Source organism: Patagioenas fasciata, chromosome 12 (assembly GCF_037038585.1).
Source record: "Patagioenas fasciata isolate bPatFas1 chromosome 12, bPatFas1.hap1, whole genome shotgun sequence".
In the NCBI taxonomy this organism is placed as follows: Eukaryota; Metazoa; Chordata; class Aves; order Columbiformes; family Columbidae; genus Patagioenas; species Patagioenas fasciata.
This window is the reverse complement of record NC_092531.1, coordinates 18360969-18375715: the sequence shown is the minus strand read 5'-3', so window position 1 is coordinate 18375715 and position 14747 is coordinate 18360969.

Sequence of the window (14747 nt, the reverse complement as noted above, 5' to 3'; positions counted from 1 at the left end):
GAAATTTCTCTCCTGGCCTTGCTAAAAGACTTGTTCTGACCCTGTAACACGAGAGGTGGGTCCCCTCATCTGGAAGGTGGTTGAGACGCTTTATGGTGACAAGGCCTCATGGGCTGCAGGGATCAGCATCCCGTCCTAGTCTGAAGCTCAACTTGTCATCCAGGAGATTCCACAGTGCTTGAAAATGAACACTTTCTTTTCCCCTCCTTCTTCTTCTTCTTTTTTTTTTTCCCCAGTTAATTGCTAACATTTTCTTTTTACAGTAGCTGGAAAGCAAACATTCACAGAATAAGAAAACTTCCTTCCGCCACAGAACAACATTACCACAGAGAAACAACAGCTTAAACTGTGCTTCTCCATGTTCAGGATATGTACTTTGACCATAGGCCATTCATCATGTGTTGCAGCTATTGCCAGTGGTTAGACCACAGACATCCAATTGCTCAGAATTAGCTTCATGACATTCTCTGGTTAAGTTAGTGCACATTGCAAAATACATCATATACTTATGGTTAAGCTTTAAATGCAACTCTCAAAAAGTCATTCCTGCAGGACTTCTTAGTGCTGTCTCCTACAGCCAGCTACTAACTCATCCTTTAAGCATGCAAACATGATTGTTACCAGCATCTTTTTTCCTCTTCTGATAGAATTAGAAATGTAAGCACTTGAAACAACTAGAGGAGTCAGCTCAGCTCTGATGGAAATGTGAGGTCTGGAGACCTGTGATCATGTTACGGGACAGACAGTACACGTTGTTTTGACTGATCCTGGAGTGGAAGGGCCACATACATTTAAGCCGCCTTTGCCCTGCCAGTAAGTAAATTCAAAGCCGAGAATTGCAAACAGCAGAAACATCCTTCAAGGCTATAAGAAACATCTCTGCTACTGTAAAGACAGATGAATATCAAGCTGTGTTTTTATAAACCCTACAACAAACACTACTGTGGCCATGGGGTATCTTTCAAATGGGAAGGCATGTGCAGGAAGGGCAGTGAACTCACTTGTGAGCAGCAGAATTCCCTTTGCATTGGCTGCAGTTGTTTCATAAGTAATAAACCCTCTTACAACAGAGGGACCCTCATCACAGCACCTCTGTATTAAACCAGCCCAAGACATGCTTTGTGCTCCAGAAAAGCTGGTCTACAATCAGACAGTGGACTAAAATTCAAGCTTTTAGTGTAATCCCAGGTTGGCGACTGTCTGTGTGTACAATTATAATAAACCCCCCATGATGATTCTAATATCCCCAGCACCATACTGAGAAACCAAACACAGATCCTAAGATTCACTAAGACTGTATGGAACAGAAAGCAAAGGAGAAGACGTGGGACGGGGCGAGAAATTTCAACGCTTTATGTTTCGTATTCACTTGATCTAAAAGACCTGACTCAGCGCTGGTCAAGGAAACCATGTTGCACCAGACAAGGATTGAGCCAAGAGAAGGCTGGGGCTTTTGTTGTGGGTGTTTTGGTTTGATTTGATTGTGAGGGTATTTTTGTTTGGTTGGTTGGTTGGGTTTTTTAAATCCTTAAGCATATGCTGCAAAGAGTAAAAAGAAGCCACAATCATGTATTTTCAATCTCACCCAAGTATAAATATTCATTGCACTACCTTTTTGCTGTTAAGTGAAATTTCAGGTATGTGAAATTACCTTGCCTCACAAAATTCCCTTACTTTCACAACACTAATTGTAAGTAATTACTTGCACTGTTCCTTTAAGAATAAGAACATTATCAGCCAGCCCACCTCAGGGAATAAATATGCATTTCACTTTGATGAAATTTGCACACAATACAGGTCAGGTAGTTAATGAAGCCATAAACCATAATATGTCTGAGGTGCTAAACATCACCTTATTCATTTGGCCTTGGTGTTTAAGAGAGCAGGAGATGTTCGTTGCCATGAAACACCCTCCTTGCCTTTAGGATCACCATACAAAGCCAGCTCTTTGTAAATAAACATATAACCTTTGCAATGGTAATTTAAGACTGTGCAGTAAAGAAGATGCAGTAAGTGCATGGAGAGTGGAAGAGAAGATAAAAAACCTCATGAATAAAGTCGCAGGCTGCAGGCTAAGGTGTTTATTAAGTCCCGAGCTGTTTTTTTCCTCCACTTTTCCCCTCTACTGAAATAAAAACAATGATTGCTATGATGCTCTAAAATTAGTGCACATTTGTCATTTTTAAAAGCAGCTAACAACTGAACTTCGACTGTGCAACAGCATAATAGGTGTAGAAAATAGATCTGCCCCAGGCCTTGCCTCTTCTGTTGTGTAATCAGCCAGTGAGAAAGCAGGAGATGGGTCCAGATAATGTCAGTTTTCCACTCTAGAGTGGCGAAGGTATAAAAGGTATACATTAAAATGCATCGATGAAATGCTGCAGTCCACCAGGCTGACTTGCTGGGACAGAGTGTTGTGCAGAGCGGGTCAACTTTCCAGCCATGGTCTTTATTATGTGTCACAAACAAAATCCCTACATTAAAATTAAAAAAAAAAAATAAATAAAAAAACAACCCTGAGTCATAAAAAGAAAACTCTACATTTCTGCCCTAAGATCTCAAAGTGTTTTGCAAGGAGGCATGAATTAAACCTTCCAATGTCCTGAAAGGCAGTGAAAGAAGATAACTCCATCTGTTTTATGGCTAGGAAACCGATACATGGGGCCCTGACTGAGGTCACATAGCAAGTATGAGACAGATAATAGTTAGATCTCCTGATCTCTATTCCTGTGTTTATTTCCCTTTCTTGTGCTCTGTCTCTTACTCTGAAAAAATAATGTAATAGCTTTCTCAAAAGTTCTTATAATTTTCATTAATTAGTCTCTACTATTTCTATGGTTGAAAATGGAATGGTGTCCAGGTTCACATGATAGAAAAGTTAAAAATGCTGCAAATCATCAGTTTTACCTGTGACCACCAAATCATGATGAAATCACATGCCTTCTAGGTCTTGCTAAACAATCTGCAAAGAACAGGGCTGATCTTTTAACTCCACAAACAACACGAACACCAGACCAATGATTGTATTGCCTGAGACAGTGTGCAAACACACAGACACCTACACACAGTTTGTGACTCTATTACTCATTACTGTCTGTAATGGAAGGACTGTTCAATCTTTGGAGATGTTCAGCAGTACAATGGTGCAAACTCTTCAGTGCAATCAGCTTGTTTAATCATGAGGGCTTTCAAGCTAACTTTATTTCCCCCAGTTACTGTATTTGTTACAAGTTCCCATCTCATGGCAATTCAGGAAACCTCAAGCTGCTCTATTTGTCTGTACTTCACCTACGATTCTAAGCTGCCTTAAAATTCAGCTGATGGTAAATATCAGAAATAAGTTATAATCTCCATCCTCTTCACCTGGATACACTATGCTCAGCAAGGTCTGTCATCGTCACTTCTACAACAGCACATGAATCAGAGATTGCCATACCATGGGACATTGCAAGTGACTTACCAAGTAAAATCTATAACTACTTTGCATTGGCATCACAAAGTTAACAGCTGAGATATTCTGGTGAACACGTGCTAATCTTGTCCCTTTCAAATATTCACGTGGTTTGCAGTTGCACCTCCAGAGGACTTCTACACCTTGCTGCATCCACAACAGCCAGTGTATCTAGGTTAGAGTATGAACTCATTCTGCTGTGACTGGCTGCTAACAAGGAAAGTAGGTAGATCCAATAATAAATACCCTATAATGGCATAATAAAAGTTTGGGAAATTGCAGGAGTCATGTTTCTCATTCAGAAGCAAACTTAAAATAAACTTGAAAGCCTGCAAACATCACAATTTTTTTCTGAAGAAAAAGTCCCGACTGAACAGCTCGATGAAATGACTTTGTAAGAGTATATGAAAGACATACCACAGGCAAATTGAGATACAAAGTTTGGGTTTTTGATCCCAGAGAGAGAAAATAATGTGTCCCTCCATTTATCCATGAACTCTGCAGCTGGCAGGGGCTGCTTTCTGTTAGTAATTACCATGAACAGATGAGGGAAGATTTTTTTTTTCCCCCTGTTTTATTTTGACCTGCAGTTAAAGAAAATTTGCTTGTTTTAAGTTTAAAAATGATGAGGCAGCATCAACCTGTGTTTCACCCCAGAGCTGTTGATTTTCCCCTGTTTTCTTCCCCACCCTTCCTTTCTTCCTCTCCCTACCCCCCAGCATCTTAATTTATTTCAGACTATGAGTGTGCAGATTCCAAATTTAGTGAGAACAGTTTGCTGCCAAGGCCCTTCAGGGGCTTTCTCTGCCGTTTATTTTCTTAACTACAAGCTTCAGGTTGTTTTGTGTGTGCGAATGGTGGGGAAGGAAGGAGGGGACTGCATTCCTTCCTCCAAATTTACAAAACAAAAAGTTCAGATTTGCTTTTAGCCGAGTAAGTTTTGTCCTTCCATGTCCTGCTCTGCATTTTGTTGATGCCTGCCTTCAGCAAACACCCAGCTGGCAGCCTCGGTGACTCACAGAGCAAAAGCATTAGACACATTTCTTGCTGAAATGGTTATTTTGCTCTACTCTCTCTTTTTCCCTGTGTGAAATAACTGCTCACAGAAGTGAGACAGGGACAGCCCTGTGTTCATGCCTACTTTTGCACAGACACATTGGGAATATCTTTGATTAATTTTCTCTCCCTTGAAGCTGGGATAACATGGGAGCCTTGCCTAAGTCCTTCATAGGTGGGACCACAGGTACACCCAAGGAGCACTCTGGAACTGCTCAAACAGCCTTGGTTTTAGCAGCAAATCTAGCCAAACACCCATTTTATTGAGCATCTGATGTGCTGCCAAGCTATCAAATACCTTGAGCTCCCTTTTTCTTAATGGGAATTTTGTCAGGGTAAAAATAATGATGATTTAACCAGTTTACCAAAGAGCCCCGGTGCCCAGGGAGTCCCCACCAGGTCTCATGGCCTTGCCAGAATGCATGTCACCAGGGTCTGGCCAGGAGCGGACTGTGGTGGCACCCAGCATGTGCACCTTGTTAGCCCCAAGGTTTTCCCAGGCAGAAATACAAGAGGCCTTGCCTCACTCCAAGTTTAAAAAAAAAAATGTTGGTTGCTGTTCAACTGGGAGTAAAGCCAAAAGGATAACAAAAAACAAACCTGTTTCCTGCGGACTGGGAAGCCTGTGTTGTGGCCAGTTGTAGCAGCCTGCTGCCTTCCAGCCAGGGGACAATGCTGGAGAGGGACAAAAGGTCCCCTTGGGTGATGGTCCCTGCTCATAGGAGCTACACTACATCCCCTCCTCCAATGAGCACAGGAGAAAGCTCACACAGCCTTTTCTCCTTGCATTGCCTTCTACGCCAAGCCCACCAGCAATTATTCTTGGCTTTGCTCCACTTCGGGGGTCCCCAGAAGCATGTTTCCCCCCAAAGAAAGCATGGAAATGGTGAAAAGTGAAGGAGCCCGTTATGATGACTGCCCCGGTTCCAATACCACAAAGGTATCAAACATTTGACCCAAACCCAGATGGATCCTTAGAGGAGTACATATATATGATTTCTAGCTGTTGAACAATTCAAAACAAATAGGAAGTGCAGGAAACCCCAGCATGTTATCAACAGTCTTTGAGCAATAATAATATTAGGTTCATTTCACGGAGGAAATTATTTAATACAAACTATTCATTCAACTCCAAATACAGGACAGCAATATAAGAAGAATATGAAAGTAGCTTTATTTTTACAACAACCAAAAAAAAAAAAAAAAAAAAAAAAAGCAAACCTGAGCAGGTTTTCTTTAGGGAAAGCAAAGCTTCCCCCCATTAACCCACTTCCTGCAATTCCACAGCATGATTGTATGTTGGGAATATACCCAAATTTATTTTTATGCAGATTACAGTAGTCTCATATTTCCTTAATACAGTTTCATAGCTGATTTCCTTTGCTCATATTAACTGAAAACTGTTTAACATATGCCTCACAAACAGCCATTGTCAGGCTCAGGCTAGCTTAAGGACTCTTCTTTTTATCTTTTATTTTAAGAGGGGAGGTTTGGGGTAGCGGTTGTTGCAGGAACTTCTTTCATGCTATTTCAAATGATGAGCTTAAAAGTGATATTTTTCACATTCCCAGAGAGTTACATAAGTGGTGGGTGTTTAGTTGTCCCTTTCCTCCTTTCATCTGGTTACTACCTGATGATTGTCCAGTTCTTCAGGCAGTTGCAAGGGATCACTTTTATTCTGTTCCTGGTTCTAAATAGCCATGGTCAATAATAAAAGGGACTTTCACAGGACTGATCCAGAAGCCATGACGGGGCCATCCATCTCCTAAGGATGCAGCCCTCAGCACAGTACCTGGCTGCTATGCTGGTCAAAGCCCTTCCTGCGAGGTTACCTCCTCCACTTCTATGTGGGATCACAGAAGTGAAAGAGTTGAACACAAATAGCAGGAAGGGAAGAGTTACTGATTATAAACTACCTCTCCTTTGTGCCCAGCAGCATCATCACCACCCTAATTTTGTCACAGAATTCTGGTCCTGCATGATCTGGTCTGCATCTCCTCAGAGGGAAGAGCATCATCAGAGGGAAGAGGAAATAGACAGCAGATCACACTGGGGAAAGGAAAATTCTAGCCCAGACAGATGGAACAACCAGATCAAAGAGAGGAAAAGAACCCACTCCTATGCCATCTGCAAGTCCTTTGTGGTCAAGTCATAGAATAGTGGGACGCAAAACAAGAGAGATATGAGAGAAATATTTTCTGTATTTGTTCCCCTCCTTCTAGTGCAATGTATATTGGAGCACTTCACCCAGTTTTTCTAACTCAGGGAACAGATGGTGTCATATTTGAATATAAAATGAGTTTTCATTTGCTTTGCCATAAAAGAAAGAAAAAAAAAAAAAAAAAAACACACAAAAAAACCACAAACAAACAAGAAAAAAAGGGTTCTCCCAAAAATGATGCTGTAGGTTTTTTTACAGACCTGTGGTCTCAGTTACAAGCTGAGCTTGTTTCAGTTCCCGGATCTAATTTGTGGTCTATTATGGTCCTTTTATGCCTGCAGATGTACAAAATGAAAAAAAGTCCCTTCTACAAATGGAAATACTTTTCTACTTAGACAATGTTCATGTTTTGGGGAAAAGTGAAAAACTGTTTAACCACATTTGGCAGCAAAATTCCAACTGTACAGGCACAGAGTTTGCTGTTGTTCCTCTGTGCTGTGTAGCTTCGAATTCAATTAGAATTCAAACCCACTCCTTTTTTTAAAGTACTCGTATGTTAAAGGAAACAGCTTCTGAAATGAGTACTTTCTCATGGTACATCTTGTCAGGACCTATGAGAAGGACTAAGAAAATGCAGAAGAGAACATCTTCGCACAGCAATCCCAGGATAACAATGAAGATATCAGATTAAGCAACATGGGATTTAAGAGATGAATGGGCTGTGGCTGCTGTTCTTTTTCAGGGCATGAGTTTCATCCCTGAAGAACTGAAATAACGGATCTGATTAAACACTCCGGTTCTATGCCAGTGTAACTTCTTAATGTCATCATGGTTATTGGTATAGTTAGACAGTCATAAAAGTAAACTCATGCAGCAACAGAGAAAGTCAACAGGTCAGATGAACAATCAAGACCTTTTTCTGAGTCTATCTGCAGTCTTTCACTTGCATCGTTTTTCCCCTGCCATGGTGCTTATAAAAGTTTTGAGCTGTTTGCAGGTGCCAAAATATTCTCAGAATAAATTTGCACTGCATTTGAGACAAGCTGACTGAAGACCTCTCCTGAGTCCCTTATTTTCTCAAATTCCACAATTACGATGTTATTGCAAGTAGAGCCTTTTTTTCCTCTTTAATTTACACTCTGCTGGTTTACATATTACCCTCCAGCACATCTATAAAAGACCTTGGTTACTAAGGTGGGGCAGGAATTGAGTGGTTTAGGATTTGGTAAAGGGATTAAGGAGTCTTTCATTTCTAGGTCACTAGTTCAAGACTGTCATGACTATAGGCTGTCTACTGACCTGTGTTAAATATATTGGTGGATGTTGCTTATTCCCTATCAAAAAATCACCACCACATTTGGCATTGATTTGACTTTATAACAGAGTAGGATTGGTATGCATTAATCAGAAATGGGAGCATGTTGCAAAGCTCAGATCAGGATGTGAAATCTCCCAAGGTTTGAGAATGGATGTGTTTTGGGTTTTGGTTTGACTTCTCCAAGCAAAAAGTCAAGCAGTGAAATGTGGGTTTAAAATTGTCTAGTAATTTAGAGTTGTTACGAGCCAAGTCTTACTTTAATTTTAGCTCTGTTATTTCCTTATGAAAAGTGGTTTCTTTCTCTACTTCTCACCTGTCAAACTGCAAAAGAAAAACTCCCAGTAAAATACCTTTTTCCTTATTTAGCTTCCAGAGATCCCTGAAGACAGAAAGAAAGGAAAACATAGAAATTACGAGATTATTAATGACTCAATCAACTATGAATCTCAGAGGTAAAGGGGAACAGTTATCACTTCTACTGTACTTTAGCTAAACATCAAAAAAATACCCAGAATTTGAACATTTGAGTTCATTCAAATTAAAAGAAGAAGAATGATATTCCCTGAAAAGATTTAAAGATTAGACCTTCAAATAGGTTTTCTTTAACACCTTAGACAGGAAGCTCCCCTACCTTCTCTGTTTCTCATACAGACACCACACTCTTCAACAGGCCCTTTGACCTTGATGGGATGCTATTCGCCGATTTGGAGTCTTAGTTCCAGCAGTGAGTTCATAATAAGAGTCAGCTGAAGAAAAGCTGCTTCCCTGCCTTCCAGTGATTTTAAACCATCAAGATACAGGTTGCTTCTGCCAGCTCTCAGAAAGATGTCAAATTGAGTAAAAATTCAAAAAGCAGAAAGCTCATTGAAAGTACAAACTCAGCTAAAGTGTTAAAATGCAGCTTTATCTCTGGTTGAGAGGCAGCTTTCATAAACGGCACAGAAAAGCAATCAAATTAGAAGATAAATACAACCTGGAAACAGCAGGAAAAGTTATGCTGAACATAAATCTGCTTGTGATAATTTTAATTAAAACCGAATGCGATACAGTGTTCAATATATTTCCTTCATTCCCGTTTATTATTGGGATTACATTTGTATATTCTGCTCAGCTGTAGGCCTGTACCAGCAAGTCCAAGGGACTTCAGATACAGTGAGGCCACAAAAAAAAAAAAAAAGGTTGAAAGAAAGAAGACAAGGAAAAAATATTTTAAAAAAGGGGGAAGAAGCCCAGTTGCTTTTGTGAGCTTTCACCTCTCACAGCCTCCAGGACACTGTGGTGACCACATGTTCCATACCTGACCCTATTTTGATTTGGAACGTATTTGCTCTGAGGAATTTTCTTCTTTGAAGTCTGAGATTAAGCATGGGGTTGGTTTCGCTGGTTTACCTCAGCTACTGCCGTCCCCCCATGGTGTTCCTCTGTGCTGTCAAAAGGCCTTTCTCTTTTGCCTTCATCTCCCCTTGTGACCAAGAAGTCAGGTTCACTCTGCTTCCCTCATGTCATTGTGGGCTTCAGCCCTCAGTGAATGTGATCAGCTTCTGCTCTTACCCTTCAGCTCAGCAAGAAAAGGACAAGGCCACTTCCTGAGGGTTGATAGAGCTCCTCTGCATGCTTGTAGGATGCCAGAGCCCTGGGTCAATTTAAATGTTTTGCCATGTGTCTAGAATAAGTATATTATCTAAGAAACAGCTGGACAAGAGATAAAATGGTTTTCTGGTGTTGCAAGGGGTAAAGATTTCTAAATATCTTCTCTACTGGGAGGACATGAAAGATTTTGCCATTTCTAAAATGACTGAGCAACCAAAATAAACCGCTATCCCTTTCTGTTCTTTAGGCATAATTGACTCCGGGAATACTAACAACAAGAGCACGCTAAACTGGTGTAAAGGCAAGAAAGTGGGAACAGGAAGATGGTGCCCCACACCTGAGTTGAATGCTTCAAGCTACAGCTTTCTCTCTGTCCTGAGCTGCTTCTTCATGAATTACCATGACCAGCATTTCCCTTGCTAGCTAGAGAAAGCTTAATTTTTAGGTTCAACAAAGTAGTGTCCCCCCTGGAATTTGCTTAGTATGGAAAATCCCCTTTCCACCTAATTATAACTGGGGAAAAACAAACAAACAACAAAACCAACACACACACAAAAATACAGTCATATGTATAGCTACAATACTTTGCATAGTCTTGATTCTTTATTCTCCAGGGTGAAACAGGGTGAGAATCTGACACAATTCTCAGTTTTGCCTACCGAGTATGGCTTTATTGCACCAAGGAGCCTTGGGCAGATGATCTATACCCCAGCACAACACACCCTGGCCTGGCTGAAGATCTGCTCTGATTAAAATGACTGTAGTGATTCAATGAAGTGGATGGAGATATTCTCAGACGGCTGGGAAATGGGTGGGCCCCTTTTATTAATTTATTTTCTCCCAGAATTTGCTAGCAGGTTGAATATTTCAGGATTGTGAGAAATGAAGAGAAAGGAAGATGTTTGACTGTTTATGGGAATCCTATTTCCCTTGTCTGGGATGCCTGTGCTTCAAGAAATGGTATCATCACAAGCTGGGGATATCTGCTTACAACTTTTGAAGGAGATCTTTAGCCATAATCTATCAAAGCTTTAAATGAACATGAAACCAAGGAGAAAAAATGAATAACTCACCCTAATGGAATAGCAGATGGTAAGATCTCACAGCACATCATGGTAGTGTTCCAGCATCCACTATATAATGTTTCTTTTTCCGAGTGAGAATAGTGCTCATTCTTGCTGTTTAATGTCTACAAGGTCTGGTGGAGACTAAATCATGATAAGAGCCTCAGACATTTTGGAACGTCTGAAATTGGATAAGTGTCACTCACTATCACCTCCATCAACCTTAACTTCCTCAGTCACAATGTAAACAGCTCTACGTAGTTTTATTTCATCATTTACTGGGGTGGGGTGGGGTGGGGGGAATATATCTTAAACACTTCTGGACAGCAGCTGTTGGCAGAAAATATATAGGATAGCAAAGCTTGTGAAGTGTGCAAGAAAAACAGTGCTAGTTAAACACGTCTGAAGATTGGGAATCCCAGGGCATTCATGTGCTTCAGTTCAGAAAAGGGAGGGATGCTGCATTTCACAACAGAAAGTCTTAAAAATAAAATAAAATAAAAATAATTGCTTTGGGGACCTGAGTCAAAACGCAGGTGTTTTGAGGGGAACATAAACATTTTTTCCTAAATGAGGCGTTGAGGGCTGGGAGAAGGGCAGTAAAATTAGTGGAATTACTGCCTGATTTTAACCAGATGATTGCTGCAGTTGGACACCAGTGCGGTTTCATTAGGTACTCTAATTTACAAGCCATTCACCACATTCCAGGGGAACACAGCAACTCCCCCTGCTCCTAAAGAATGCCAGTGCCAAGCTTTATGGCAGCAATGCCTGACTACACGCTTGCTGGTTTGGGTTTTTTTTTTTTGCTGCTGTTGCTATTGTTGGTTGTTTTTTTAAGGCCAGCTTGACTGTAATGCTGTGGCCAAGCTTTTCGAGAGGAGAGAAAAAGAGTCACCGTGCCTTAGCCCAGGCAGGTAGTCCCAGGAATCTGTGTAAAACTCCACTGGCTTGAAGAACGTATGGTGCTTCTACTAAGAGCTATCCTGATTTATACATAGTGTGCAATCAGATATATTACATCATTTCAGTGTTAGATACTAGTATATTCCAGATATAAAATGACCCTTTTCCTGGCCTTCCATTAGATCCTAAATTGTCATTAAAGCACAGTCCTGAAAGCCTGAAGCAGGTGAGGTTTTGGCCTCATGTGACCTAGCTCAACATAAATTTGTCTGATCTTTATAGAGGAAAATGGCCTAATGAATGCTGTGGATAGAGGAGATTTCCATGTAGTCAGCCCTTGGGATCTGGTATTACTTTCAGAGCTATGACATTTCTGCCTCAACCCAGCTGGCAAAGCAGCAGTAACTTCTTTAACAAATAGCACACAGCACCCCTACACTCCTCCAGCTCACCCTGCTTAGCCATCTTCTGCACCTATCCACACCACATCAGCTTCCCCGTGTATCCCTGAGTTTTATTCCACTGCCACAGTGTAAGTCACCAGAACCAAAAGACAATAATATGAATTCTTTCCTTGTTTCATGGGTTCAGAGCCCTCTTTGTAGAGGATAAGCATCCTTTTGACATATCATTATTTTCTGATTTTCTCCTACCCCTTCTTTCTATTGCTTTTTCTCACTGAATTTCACCTTTCTATCAACAGCTCCAAAGTTTCCCTATTTTGTCCAATCAACTTTCTTCCCTCTGCTGCTTGCAATTTTCTTTTACATTTTCAATACATCTGAGTTTCATTTTTCCCCAATGACTATGCTCTTGGCTAACGCACTCTCCAATTTTGGTAGGCTCACCAAGGGCCAACAGCCATGGTTAATGTTTGCCTGCTGTTAATCCTAACCCTCACACCTAAATTATGATTAAAAATAGTGAACAGAATCCCAAAGCCGGAGGGGGTTTTGAGTCTGTCACCAAGTAGTTATAATATGTGCATGTTACATATTAACGAAGCCCACAAATGCAGGAAGTGAGGTTTCCTTTCAGTTGTAATATTATTTATCTCCCATTTTCTGAGGGCAGCCATTCTGGTCTACTGCTGCTTCTCTTCTGCTTCTGTCAGATCTCACAAGTTCTGCTGGGTTGGCTCAGACATGTATTTCAATGCAAAACCTCCTATTTAAAACCCAAAACAGATTTAGTAAATAATGTCCTTCCCCTGAGGGAGAAATGAGCTAGCAGAGCAGGAACCATGCTGACGGAGGAGTAACCTTACATATGAGGAAGGAAAAGAGCAAGTCCCTCTGCATTAATTCATTCTTTGGGAGCTTGTGTCTTACTTGAGAACCTCTAGTGAAATATTGTGCAGTCCACATCTTGAACAAATTCAAATTCAACTGTCCTGCTTGAACAATTTTAATTATACCTCAGGTTTATTTCACTTTTTCTTTTTTTTTTTTTAATTACATAGGGCTTGTGTTGGTGTGGGTAAAACTGAGCACCTATCCCACTTCCAAAGACACTTTGGTTGAGAAGATGGGATTTTCAGATGTAGCTTGCCTACAGAGCAGTTCTAATTATTCTATTAAATATTAGTCATTGAGTATTTGGATAATTTTTTTCTGTGCCAAAAAGTGTTTGGTGAATCAATCCAGTATCCTGTCAATGCCTTTGTTAACCATAAATATTTGCCAGCAGCATATATGATCAAACAGCAACCTCCAACTGTTGCAAATGTTTTTCTCAAGGAATATCTGGAGATCACTATTCTGGTCACCACCCACATGGGTGGGAGTCATCTGGGTCATAGGGTGATCATGTTAGTCCAGAACTGACTTAAGCTATTTAAACTGTATGATGACTTGTAGCGAGAATTATGGAGAAAAAAAAAAAACAAAACCAACAAACATTTCCTTTCCTGATTTCATTATAAACTATTCGCACTACTATTTGTGAACATACACCAGTTTTTGAAATGACTCGGTTGTGTAGGTACCTGAAGTGATATGGACACCCAAACAGCAGCTATGTGCCTTCATCAAGTGAAGGGCTAACTTGACAGAAATCTAACCTCAACTGGATGGTTTTCTTTAAATGGAGTAAGCAATTTAACTACTAGTCTTTATTTGCAAAAGTAGATATATTTGACCAGGCACATTTTCACTACACTACATCTATAGACTTGATGAAAACCTTTGTGAATGAAAAATATTATTATGATAACTTACTGTGGGATCTTTCCATTTTTCTACAGATCTGGGATGGCAAAGGCCATGACACACATCTTTCTGTAGTTTATAAAGCAGTTATTTTGACAGACTATCATATGAATTGTCACAAAGCCACTTGGATTTCTTTCAGTTCACCCTCCAAATGATAACAACCTTCATAACTTGGAAGACCTTTTATTTGCTTAGTTGATGTTGTTCCTACGTAGTGAGGATTGACCACACCATCAGAAAATTTTTCAAAACTTCATGACTCAAAGGTCTTATTCTTCACTGACTTTTGCTGACATTTAGACTCCTGAAGCACCTGAGTATTTTGATTACTCCAGAAAACCAAATAAACTATTCTGTATTATCCAATTTATAGGAGTCTCTCCTTGGTACTAACAAGGGCCAATCTGGCTTGAATTATTCCTCATTGCTATTCAGAGACCCTTCAAGATATCACTTCTTGTTTTCATAAGATCACCTTGTATAATTGAGGTCTAAAATGCAGGGCAATTTGTTCAGATCCCTTCCCAGTCTGCTTATCATCATCTCATGGATATGTGCAACTTGCATGGAAAAAAAAAAAAGTTGAGCAAAAGAAGCAGCTGAAATTTTTCTAACACCACAGTGATTCCGGGCAACTTCTGAAGATCAGTTTGTTACATAATCTTCATTCTGAGCAAATTTTTAATGAGTGAACCAATATAGATAAAAATAAGACTTTTTGTTATGATTCTTAAACACTAAGAAAATTTCATCTCATTAGGAGGAAAATAAAAAGGATTTTTTGCTTCTTTAGGACTCTTTTAAGAATAAATGTTTGGGGATGTTTGGACAACATGAAAGCTGCATTGAGAATGTCTTCTACGGAACTGACTGCTCTTGAAGGGTCTTTAGAACAAGATGCCCCAGTTTATTAAAAAACAGTGCTATTGACAGACAGCTTCAGATAAGGTTAAAAATCAGAGCATATGACTGATCAAAAAGACAGCTC